The sequence below is a fragment of the Schistocerca nitens genome, chromosome 10 (genome assembly GCF_023898315.1).
Source record: "Schistocerca nitens isolate TAMUIC-IGC-003100 chromosome 10, iqSchNite1.1, whole genome shotgun sequence".
Taxonomy (NCBI): Eukaryota; Metazoa; Arthropoda; class Insecta; order Orthoptera; family Acrididae; genus Schistocerca; species Schistocerca nitens.
Window position 1 is genome coordinate 5746225 of NC_064623.1, and position 13370 is coordinate 5759594.

The following is a 13370-nucleotide window of genomic DNA, read 5'->3' on the forward strand; positions in this document are numbered from 1 at the left end:
GGTACAGTCCTTGGTGTTGTTCTTTTGCGAGTGTTCCAGCAGAGGGCGTTGTGGAGGGCCGTTGCCTTCCGTGTCTCGGTCACACACTGCTCTGGCGGCCGGCGACAGCGGTGCTCGGCGTCAACATAGCAGCGGCGTGGCGGTACGTGAGTGTGATGTCATTCAGTAAAAGTTAAAAAGCTGTGCATCTGCTTAAGGTTTCATTCGTTGAGTAGGAAATCTCACTCATTCAAGTAACGCGTGAAAATTAAAAGTTCCTCCATTAGATTAACCCTTGAATTCGAAAGGCAGGAAAGTGTTACATTGCAACTAAACCACATTTTACTCAAAGGAAGTCGTAATTTACAGGTTATGAATTAGTTAAGTACCATTATCATATGCCCAGTCGTTTGTTACGTGAGAAATAAAGTAAAATATGTCGTGTTTTACAGGCTACTGCAATCATAAATTTTGCGAGGGTTTAGTAGTCCAGGGTTAAGTAAGTGGCACTTGCTGGTGTAACCGTTATTTGCACATGCTCTTCTATATTGACCCATCGCACGATTTATCTGAGTTCCGGTGGCAGTTTCATTATTTGTGCCTACGTTTTCGTTGAACAGATGATGTAAACTGCGCCCTGTCTCTGTTTTGCACAACTTACCACATACTCTGCACAATTTATGTACCGGTGCTCCTGCTCTACTGACTTTCCTTTCGTAGTGGTCCATCTTAAACTTACCGCATACTCTGCACAATTTATGTACCGGTGCTCCTGCTTTACTGACTTTCCTTTCGTAGTGGTCCCTCTTACGTCGTTTGCAATTAAAGGAACCTTGTGTATTTTATTTATTTCTTGCACGCTGGATCCGACTGCGAGAATTCCACATGGGTGTAGTGTATGTCAATTTCTACATTGTCAATGACAATTACTTACACACTGTTTACAAGTAAAGATTAGAAAGTTGTCACTACTACAACGATGTGTAACACAATACGACGAAATGTGAAAAGTTAGGCCTTCAGATTATAAAGTATAACACATAGTAAATTAAATATGAAAAGGTCATATAACCCAGAGTGTTAAATACAACCAGTTAACACTAAAAGTTACATATGTGACAAGAATGTACAGCTTAATTTTCAGTTTATATGATACATGCTATTTTATTTTAGGGCAGTTTCTCAGTGTGTTTCATAAACTCTTCCAAACTTTAAAATGACATGGCTAAAAGAAATTGCCTCAGGATCTCTCTAAATGTAGATTTTTGGCTATTTCACATTTGATTTCTCGAGGAACAGCGTTAAATATCTTTATACCAGAGTGCTGTACATCCTCCTGCACAACCTTCAAATTTTGAGCTTCAGTGTGGAAATAGTTTCCTCCTAGTGTTGTACTGACGGTATTCGCTGTTTCATTCAGTGTTTTTACTTAGGAAACACAACTTATATATGTATTGAGAAGTAGTTGTAAGAATTCCCAGATTCCGGAATAGGCATCTGCAACTGCATCTAGTGTCTACACCACATATATCTCACAACACGCTTCTGAGTAATGAATATTTTGTTTGGAAGAGGTTGATTCCCCAGAAAATAATTACATATGCCACCAAAGAAATGAATTAACCCTAGTAAGCTGCTTTTTTAGTGCTTAAGTTTGCACTGTCAGATGATTCGCATTGCAAAAATTGTTGACTGAATCTGGCTGCTAGGTGTCAGGTGTCTTGCATCCCTGTTAGGTCTGATGGAAGTCACGAAGTGCCCTCACTGTGAAATACTCCACGAATACTGTGTGGGTAGCCGGCTCGCTGTCAGTTTCACTGCCTGAGGATATAAACACCATTTTCGACCGTAATGCCGATACCTATGGCAGTTTGTTGAACCTTTAAGATAAGAAAACAAATACTTTTGAGTGGATCCTGAGTTTTCCTAATATTCAAAGTCCGGCCGGCCGCTAGTTGCCCTCGTGAGGCGTCAGACAGGCATCCCTCAGCTAGGACCCAGCACCGGGCGCCGGTCAGCCGTAGACACAGCGGTGCAGCCGCAGTGGCCCTGTTCTGTTCTCTGTTCCCTGTCTCGCATTCGCCCCATGGGAACACGGCGACTCGGTCGGTGTACAGGTTGAGAGTTCCTGGGCAGTACGTTCACAGCAGCCTCCACTGTTGTCTGTAGTCAGTACGGGCGCCGGTGATGCCTTCAAATCGGATGCTACAACAGTCGCTCCGGCATCTTCACTCCTCCCTTTCTCTGAATGCTATCACGCTCCCCGTCCGTGCGCTATTGGCCTACCGTTGACGTAAGTTCCGTCCACGTTCCCAGCTATTTCGTTCGCCACGGCTGTCAGATGCATCAGTTTTCGTCTCGTCGAAATCGGATGTTCCAGTGAGCAGCGGTGTTCTGCCCGCTTTGCTGACTTTCATATCGCCACAAACAGTATGAGTTGAGTGACGCCAACTCAACATTTAAACCAAGTACTCGTCATGGTCGCTGACAGTTTGTGTAAGCATCCTCAGCGGACAGGTCTGTTCGAAGCTGTTAGTTGTAATTAGTATCCACTGTGTGTGGGTTCCGAACAATCTGATCTCGTTACTTCTCAGAGAACGCGTTTACTATTATGCAGGACATCTTGTCACATCCACTACCTACAAAACTGTAATTTACTCTTTATTGGTAGATCATTAAGATGTCCTCCAGTGCTGACAGTAATATTGGAGAACTTACCTACAGATGAACTTAGGTGTTATCTCAACATCCTGGTCACATCAGGGTAACTGTCTGGTTCGTAGGTGGATGCAGCTTAATGTTTACGCCCATCCATGGCACACTTTCCCAAACAGTATCGCATACGGCCTAAATTCATATCTCGGTACATTCGAATTTTACTGCAGCACATACACCCCCACCATTTCCCAGTGGCCTATCCTTTAGCATTCGCTTAAATTTTCCCCACAAATCTATCAATCTTGCGCTTTAACCAGCTTTCTGTACCTAGTGGTATGTGAGCTCCGCTGCCTTTTGGGAGGCCTTCAAATTCTCGCACTTCGTTGCGCATGCTACGCCAGTTAATCACAAGGATTTTAATACTCACCTGGGGCGCGTTCGTTTGTAACCTACACTGACAATTCTTAGCGCTCTACAGATATTGTCGTGTAGACTGGATCAACAGCCACCTTATCTACAAAACCGGTCTGCTTCTCACACATAATCAGCTACCTGGCCCATTTACGAGAACCTACAGCCCTCAACCCTATCGCGTAAGTCTAGGAAGTCGCAGCCTAGCTTCTCACAGAAACTGCGGAGTCTCTGATTCAGCCTTCCATTCCATTCAGAACCGAGGGCAATCGATCAGTTCTGGGAACAAAGTTGCTATGTGAGCTTTGTTAAATCGGCACGAGAAACACTGGTCTGTGGTAGTTCCTAGAATGATCGAAGTATTACCTTCGATCCGTTAAGCTCAAAGTATTACTTATACCATTTTAGAACTGGGTCAGTTATTACAGAAAACGTTATTTCTATGACGGAAACGGAAAATCTTAGGGTACAAGTTACTAATTTACTGAAGTTTTTCGAAGTGACAGGTCTCAAAATCGAGATTATCGTTAATTTAAGACAAATGCAGATAAATAATAATAAAAAGGGAAAATTTAATACAACATTGCATTTTACTTACAATATATGCTAATATTAAAGACGACGATTGACTAAGCATTGGCACTCGTTAACTTCCGAAGATTCTCGAAAATGAGCGTTTATTCGCGTTGATAGAAACTGAAATTCGTGGTGAAAGATCCCTTGAACGAGGAAACTACTGCTAAAATTGTAGGCAGCTGATTTGCCTCTTACCCACGGGTAGGGATTGGTGAGTAATTTTATGTACAAAAACTCCACAAAGGCATGCATGTAACATTTAACGGTTGCTAAATAATACTATACACACCTTAACTTCCAGTCCCGTGTAGAACGTTAAATTGAGCTCAATTTACCAACAAACCTTACCACCGCAAAAAGTACACGCTGACTACAGGATGAAATTAGCAAAGCTCTGGAATGAGCTGATCGCCCGCCACAGTAGCAGGTCCGCGCCTGCACCTCGCCTTACTCACCCGTGCTGCTTCAACTAGAGCCAATCCTACCTCCTGTAAGGACGCACCGATTGGCCGACGGACCGACAGATTGCGTGTGTAGGCATTTTTTCAGACCAATGAACTTTTCTTGTGGGATGGTGGGCGGTTAGGGCAACCCAACAACCATCTCTTCCCCCCCCCCCCCAAATCCATTACGTCGTGTGTGGCGCTGTCGTACCAGTTGCGTGCCGAAAGTTCGTCTTTTGTCACTGTGCGTGCGGTAAGATGATGATCTAACATGCATGACAGGGTGCAAGGTGGACTCATCTTTATGACAGTATCCACAGAAAATAGACTGTAGATATTTGTGGGAGACGCCGTCCGAGAAATATAGCAGTATAGATGCAAGAAATGCACATTTTTTTGAGGAATCGATAATGGTTTCCTGTGGCACATAGAGAGAATAAAAGTCCGACTTCTGCATTTCTTTTTTAGGTTTTATTTCCGATACTTAGCGGAAATGAATTCTGTAAATCACCGGATGTTAATTATAAAACGTACTTGCTTCAATGTTACAAGTGTTAAAATGGTCCAGCATATAACCAAGCCATTTGCAATGAAAAGTAAAGTGTGGGAGTTCTTTCACTTTTCTGACAGTTGCTAAATACTTCATATTTTATGCATCTGTTCTTGCAGTTGTTGGATGATATGCTGCACCACCAAGTGTAGTCTTTTTTTCTTCGAATTGGAAAGGAGTTTCTTAAAGTTTCACGTCCTTACAGGATAAAGTACACAGAGATTCATGTGAACGCTAATTTCACTGTACCGTTATGTATCTCTTCAGTCAACTGCAAATCACGCTGCAGGTTGCAGGGATGATTTTAGTTAATAAATGGGGGAGAAAACAACACAGAACATTAGGTGCGCTTAATGTTTGTTAATGGCTAGAAATCATAAGATGGGTAAGATCTCCTCACAGCTTGCAGCCTCTCTCATGACTGTATTCTTTCTCATTACAAATGGTTTGATGGCGATTAGAAGCTCCGAAGTGCATGATTCATCCATTCCTAGATAATTACGAAATCATCAGATCCCATCTGCTTAAGTAACAGAACTTTGGTACATTTCTTTCCTTGAAGTAGTTAATTCTTTCCCTACAACTTTCTCTCGGCCTTTTTGGCAGTCACTTTTAAAACATCCAAGGTAAAACTCGTTTTTCTATCTGTGTAAAACCAGTAGGATCTCGTAGAGAATGAACTCAATGAAATTAAACAGATCACAACAGGGTGGCGATGCGAACGCTGAGTGCAGTCGATTGGGGGGGGGGGGGAGGGGGTATAAGCTGACACAGTTTGTCGTCAGTCGGCTGATAAATTGTTGCGTGTGTAGGGGTCTCACCACAGGAGACTGATTGACGAACGAACACGTGTGCGTGCGCGTGTGCGCGTGCGCGGGGAGGAGGGATGGAGGTGAAATGTGCCCTGTTGTTTTGAAGACACGCAGAATGAAACACGTAATTCCCATCAGAATAAGTTAATAAAGCTATGTTACGAAAATGGGATATAAAAGTCACACAGCACGCACTTCCAGAAATTCAACACAGCAGAAAGAACAGAGCGTGCTCATAGTAATACTGGAAGTACCATAGGAATGAATAACTTGCTAAATGGTATGGAGCACTTACAAACTTACAGCATCCAGCAGTGTAGCAGTACAATGTGGTAACCTTCCCGTCTCTGTGCACATAAATATGGAAAGCAGAAATTTGATAACTATGAGAATGATCATTTCACAAAACCCTAGCTGCAAACTGAAAATTTTATCTTCACAGTTCAGTCAGGTTGTGTCTCATAACAGCACCTGGCACCATATCAGCTATAGCCCTACCTTGTCTTGTCTCTGTAACATAACTAGCGTGCACATAATTCCAAACTATTACTATTGTGCCTCAATGTTGGTTCAGTAGCGGCTCCCCACGAGGGCTCGCCACTCTTTGGCGGGTTCGTGCTTGGCTACCATGGGGCCCGAGCCTTTACAGTGCCTGACGCGTACCACGTGGCTGTGTAACGCGTAATTCCCAGTGCCGGGCCGACAGGTTGGGTTCACACATACGCCCTGGTACAGGCCAGGCCCATGGAGGGGTGAATGCCTGAGCCGCAACCTTCCCAAATTGCCGATTGGTCCCTGTCAGGTGTTTGGGAGGTGTGACCTGAGGTATTAACAATCACATAAGTCATATGCTCCCCCTTGTGAAGGGGGGCCCCTGTTGGAAGGAGCGCACCTGTGGAAACGCTGGCAATCATGGGTATTTTCTCCCAATGAGTCAATCACCTTCACAATCAATGTCTATGAAACGTAAACAGGCTCACGATTCAAAGACCCTTCCTGCTGCACCACAGTTACTCATGGTCTCACGTACTGAAGACAGACCTTCACCACCGTAAATCCGTTTATTATTGAGAGAGGTGTCGATGCAATTGCCAGCGCTGTGAAATCATGTTGTCATTTATGGAATGGCATTTTGTTTTTGGAGACTACTTCTAATTCTCAAGCTCAACAGCTTGCCGCCTCGCTTCTCCACAGCTTCCCTGTTCGTGTCGAGGCCCATAAATCCTAGAGTTCTTACTGTCGGTGTTATTTACACTAGGTTGCTCGACGGTCTAAACAAAGCTGAAATCCAATCTTACCTCTTTGATGAGGGTGTCATTGCCGTCCATCGTGTGATCGAAAAGGTAGATTCCTCCTTAGTGCCCACCAGCACTCTTTTTCCCACCTTTGATAGACTGGTGCTTGTGGCCAAGGTAAATGCAGGCTATGAAATTTTCACAGTCCGGATATATATTCTGAACACGATGGTTGCTACCAGTGTCATCGTCTGAGCCACACTATAACGTCTTGTCGACACACAGCCAGATGTGACCTGCGGTAAGGATGGCCACAAGGGCGATTGTCGACCTCATACTCCCCACTGTATCAATTGCAATGGCGTCCACGCCGCCTCCTCTCGGGATTGTCCCATGCAGCTTGATGAGGGGGCTGTCAAAGAGATCCAGGTAAAGTCCCTTACCCAGTGGCTCGCAAGTTACTGGCTTGTCGCTAACCCTGCATTCTCCTTTCCGGCACCTATAGTTCTGTTCTTGTTACCACTCGCTACATGAAGGTCATGTCCAAGCAGACACGCGCCCTCCAACTCAGCTCTGAGGTTGTGAGATCACCCATTGTCAGTGTAGCATCGCAATCCCCCTGTCCAGCTGCCGATGTGACACCCCTACATCTCATCCTCATGACACTCCTCCAATGAACGTTCGCGGCCTTCGGTCTCACAAAGAGGATTTACGGCTGCTTTTAGCATTGCAGCGTTCCCTTGTACTCTACCTCCAGGAAACTACCACTTTGGGCTTTCACATTTCTTACAGGTTCTTTTTGATCTTCCCCTGTGGTCGGCATTCCATGCCTCTTATATGGGACGACATTCAGTCCACCAATCTCCCTGACTACCCATCTTCAAGCTGTTGCCGTTCGCCTTTTCTTTCACCATTTGACTTTTTCTCTCCGTGCCATTTATGCCCGTCTCCCATTCGATATCACCAAGACAGACTTCCTTCAGCTCATTGTGCATCTACCGCCCCCCTTTCTGCTACTTCGTGACTTAAATGCGCATCATCCCCTTTTGAGTTCTACCAGAACCTGTCCGAGAGGTGGCCTCTTTGCTCATCCTCTTAACTCAATCTCTTCTGCCTTAACACTGGAGCACCCACATTTCTTTCCGACTCCTCGCACACACATTCCCAGTGCATCCTTCTGCATTACCCATCTTACCCATCGCGTTGAGAATGTTCTATCTTAAGCCTACTCGGGCGACCATTTCCCATGTGCTATCCCTTTGCTGACTCCAACGCCATCTGTGTGTGCACACAAATGGCAGCTTACTAAGGCTGAGTGGCAGCTTTACTGCTCCCTGGCGAAGTTCAAGGAACAAGATTTCCGCATTTGTGATGACCAGGTGAAATATCTCAACCGTTCTACTTACTGCTGCAGAACTTTCTATTCCTCGCGCTTCCTCTTTACCACGCCGTGCCCCATTCCCTAGGAGGACTGAGGCATGCGGCAACGCAATTCGCGCACGGAGACGTGCTTTCCTCATTATAGTCATCCTACGATGGCAAACAGCATTCATTATAAACAGATCTGTCCCCCCAGGGCCGGGCGCGGTGGTCTCGCGGTTCAAGGCGCGCAGTTCGGAACCGCGCGACTGCTACGGTCGCAGGTTCGAATCCTGCCTCGGGCATGGATGTGTGTGATGTCCTTAGGTTAGTTCGGTTTAACTAGTTCCCTTACCAGCAGCGTTTGTAAGGTGACGGAACACATGATCAATGATCGATTGGTGTGGTGGCTGGAGTCACACCAGCTTCTCACTAACGCTCAGTGTGGGTTCCGAAAGCGCCGCTCAGCTGTTAATCATCTCGTCGCCCTATCGACGCTCAACATGAATAATTTTCTGCAGAAGCGACAAACAGTGGCCATTGTTTTCGATTTGCAGAAAGCCTATGATACCTGCTGGCGTACAGGCATTCTACGTACTATGCACATATGGGGCCTTCGCGGTCGTCTTCCCACTGATGACCTAAGATGTTAAGTCCCATAGTGCTCAGAGCCATTTGAACCATTTTTTTGTCCCCCCCCCCCCCAGGTGGCTCACCGCTCTCGAGTATGTGCTTTGCGACGACAGGGCCCCAGCCCTCACAGCACCGCTTCTCTTTCAGTACTGCTGGTCTCCTCTTTTGTCGTTTTTTCCTCTCTTGGGGAGATGTCTTGTGCCTCCATGAGCACCTCAAGCTCATTTGCAATGGTTTACTTTTAGGTCTCTTCACTCTTCTACTGCTCTTTCCCTATACTGCTCTTTCCCTGTAGTGTCCTTTTTTCCCTGTAGTGTCCTTTTTTTCCCTGTAGTGTCCTTTTTTTCCCTGTAGTGTCCTTTTTTTCCCTGTAGTGTCCTTTTTTTCTTCCCTGTAGTGTCCTTTTTTTCTTCCCTGTAGTGTCCTTTTTTTCTTCCCTGTAGTGTCCTTTTTTTCTTCCCTGTAGTGTCCTTTTTTTCTTCCCTGTAGTGTCCTTTTTTTCTTCCCTGTAGTGTCCTTTTTTTCTTCCCTGTAGTGTCCTTTTTTTCTTCCCTGTAGTGTCCTTTTTTTCTTCCCTGTAGTGTCCTTTTTTTCTTCCCTGTAGTGTCCTTTTTTTCTTCCCTGTAGTGTCCTTTTTTTCTTCCCTGTAGTGTCCTTTTTTTCTTCCCTGTAGTGTCCTTTTTTTCTTCCCTGTAGTGTCCTTTTTTTCTTCCCTGTAGTGTCCTTTTTTTCTTCCCTGTAGTGTCCTTTTTTTCTTCCCTGTAGTGTCCTTTTTTTCTTCCCTGTAGTGTCCTTTTTTTCTTCCCTGTAGTGTCCTTTTTTTCTTCCCTGTAGTGTCCTTTTTTTCTTCCCTGTAGTGTCCTTTTTTTCTTCCCTGTAGTGTCCTTTTTTTCTTCCCTGTAGTGTCCTTTTTTTCTTCCCTGTAGTGTCCTTTTTTTCTTCCCTGTAGTGTCCTTTTTTTCTTCCCTGTAGTGTCCTTTTTTTCTTCCCTGTAGTGGCCTATTTTTTCCTACAGTGGCCTTTCTCTGCCCCCCTCTCTCCCAGTCACCCCCCTTCATTTCCTTCTTATCTTCTCCTCCCTGTGTGTGCATGGTGGCCACCCATGCATTTGACGCTTTGCAGATGACTGGGTAACGGGTAATTCCCAGTCCGGGGTTGGCAAGTAGGTCTCGCACATACCCCTGGTACAGGCCAGCCTCAGGGATGGATGATTGCCTGAGATGTTACCATCCTCCTGTGCCAACTGGTCCCTCCATCTGCCGTTCAGGTGGTTTGACCTAAGGCAGAGGGCTCCCATTTGGAGGGCCCCTGCTGGAAGGAGTGCGCCATTGGGGACATTGGCAATCATGGGGGACTTCTTCCCAATGACTGATTTTCTTTCTCTTTCTCAGTGTTTCACATAAAAGAAAGTGGAATGAGGCTCCTGCCTCAATGTCTCTTCCTGTTGCGCCTCGATATCTAGTAGTCTCACGTTTAGACGAAAACCAGACTTTTGCTACTGTTAACTCCTTTGTTATAAAGAAAGGCGTGGATGGCATCTCCAGCTCTGTGAAGTCATGCTCTCGTCTCCGCAATGGAATGCTGCTTTTGGAAATTGATAGTGCTCTCCAGGCCCAGAAATTACTCAAAGCCCAAATCCTCCACGCATATCCTATAAAAGCGGAGACTCACAGGACACTTAACTCATCCCACAGTGTTACCTACACCCGCCTGTTGGATGGTTTGACGGAGGACGAAATAATTATCTATCGGATCAGGACGTTACTGCTGTTCATCGAGTTATGAAGAATGAAGCTGGCGATTTGGTGCCCATGCGCACATTATTGCTGACTTTCGATTGGTTAACGCTTCCTATCAAGGCAGGCTATGAAGACATCTCTATGCGCCCTTTCCCAATCCGTTGAGGTGTTACAAATGCCACCAGTTCAATCATACCAGCACGTCATGTAAACACGCGGCCAAATGTGTCGCTTGCAGCAGGGATGCACACGAAGGCGCCTGACCACCTCCTTCTTCCCACTGCGTTAATTGTCATGGAGACTCTAGTTCTTGTCCCGTCTATCAAGATGAGCGGTCTCTTCAGGAGTTAAGGGTGAAGGAGAAGGTACCTTTTCCTGTTGCCTGGAAACTGTTGGTGAGCCGTAAACCGACTGTCCCTTCGTCTGGAAGCTACAGCACCGTGTTAGCCTCTCCACCTCCCACAAAGAACATGGCTACGCAAACTTGACTTACAGTTCAGTTCGATGGTGGCAAACTCGCCTCACCTTCAAGCTGACACTCCGTCTCCCGCTTCCCCAGCTGCTTCCTGTTCTTCGCCCTCACTGACTTTGACGGTTGCAACGCAGCCAGCGAACTGTCAATTCAAAAAGGAATATTCACGGGAAGATCTCTTGCATATCTCGAGTTCGCAGCCGTCTGGCTGGCCTGCCAATCGCCAAAAGCCAAAACAATCATCCAATGGCAAGCAGGCTTCCCCCCTCTCTGACTCGTCGGCCGTCTTCGACTCGTCGGTCCCTTTCAACTGAGCGACGCAGGGGAAGCTCCATTGATCCCGCTGAGTTGATGGACAAAGATCCTCAACCTGTAGATTCCAGTGGCCGTCCTCCCTCGACGACTCGCCCTAAGCGGCCGTCGAGGTAAGTGTTTCTTCTTCACTCTCCGGTGTTCCTAAATTTTATGACCCTTTTACAATGGAAGTCCGTGACTTCGGTCTAACAGAGTGGACCTCCAGCTGCTCCTGTGATCACAATGTCCGCTTGTAATCCAAGAAACCAACCTATGTCCCCAAGACCATTTTGCTCTCTCCCATTTTACTTCGCTAAGGACGGACCTCCCACTTAGGGCAGGGATTACTGCTCATGGTGGGGTCATGCTACTTCTACAAGATGTTTGCCATCGTCCTATCCAATTGCACACCCACCTGAGGGCAGTTGCTGCCCGTGTTTTCCTTCCAGAATTTACCTTTTCCCTCTGCACCATTTACATCCCTTCGTCTTCTGCTGTCACTAGGACAGACCTGATGCAGCTTGTTGCTCAGCTTCCTCCACCCTTTCTGCTTCTCGGTAACACCAATGCTCATCATCCCCTTTGGGGCTCGCCTGTCGCGTGCCCGAGAGGTTCTCTTTTGGCGGATCATCTTAATGATCTTACTCTTGTGCGCCTTAACACAAGACCTCTCGAACTGCTCTGCCAAGCTCGCCCGCCGTCTCGAGTGGTGTGCTCTTTCCGATACTTACTCGAGTGACCACTTCCCTTGTGTGACTCACCTGTACAGTCATACCCCACCACAGTGGCCCGCTCATTGGAAATTCTCTCTTGCTGACTGGAGCCTATATTCCTCCTTGGCAGTCTTTGATGAACGGCCGTTTCCCAGCTGTGATGATCAGGTCAAACACCTCGTGGACGTTATTCTCTCGGCTGCCGAATCCTCTGTCCCTCGTATTACTACTTCTCGCCGTCGGATCCCGGTCCCTAGGTGGACTGTTGAGTGCGGCAATGCGATTCGTGCCCAGCGACTTGCGCTTCGCGTCTTTGTCATCCTACGTTAACAAACTGCATCCGCTACAAGCAACTACGTGCGCAGTGCCGCCACACTATTAAGGAAAGCAAGAAAACGTGCTGGGTTTCCTTCACCAACTGGTTCAACTGTTTCCTCCGTCCTCTCTCGTTTGGGGCGGCCTGCGCCGGCTTTCCCACCACTCTGACTGTGGTGGGAAACGTTATATATAGATGTTTCCAACGCTTTGGGCCGGTACTTTGAGGTGGTTTCAAGCTCCACCCACTACCATCCTACCTACCTTCCTCGTAAACGCGGAGGTGGCTTGTGGAATATCTTTTCTCTCGAATCGAGAATGCTAAAATACTCCTTTTACTGTGATGGAGCTTGAACGTGCTCTCTCCTCATCCTGGTCTTCTACTCCTGGGCCCGATACAATCCACGTCGTCATGCTGCAGAACCACCCTCCTTAAGGGAAACGCTTCCTCCTCATAACCTACAACCGTATTTGGACTAACTGTGTATTTCACACGCATTGGCGTGAAGCTATTATTGTTCCCTTAGCTAAGCCTCGCAAAGATAAATCTCTTCCTTCCAGCTATCGTTCAATTTCCCTTACCAGCAGCGTTTGTAAGGTGACGGAACACATGATCAATGATCGATTGGTGTGGTGGCTGGAGTCACACCAGCTTCTCACTAACGCTCAGTGTGGGTTCCGAAAGCGCCGCTCAGCTGTTAATCATCTCGTCGCCCTATCGACGCTCAACATGAATAATTTTCTGCAGAAGCGACAAACAGTGGCCATTGTTTTCGATTTGCAGAAAGCCTATGATACCTGCTGGCGTACAGGCATTCTACGTACTATGCACATATGGGGCCTTCGCGGTCGTCTTCCCACTTTCATCCGTGAATTTTTAGAGTTTTCCGGGTACGTGTGGGTTCCTCCTTATCCCAAGCCTTTTCACAGGAGAACTCAGTGCCTCTGGGCTCCATACTGAGTGTCGTCCTTTTCGCCATAGCCATCAACCGCATTGTGGACAGCCTTCCAGCTGACATTTCCGGCTCTCTTCGTGGACGACTTCGCTGTTTATTGCAGTTTCCAGCGGACGTGTCTTCAGCGTTGTCTGGACCATCGCTATTCGTGGAGTGTCACAAATGATTTCCGCTTTTCCGCTACCAAATCAGTTTACGTCAACTTCTGGTGCTACACGGCGTTTC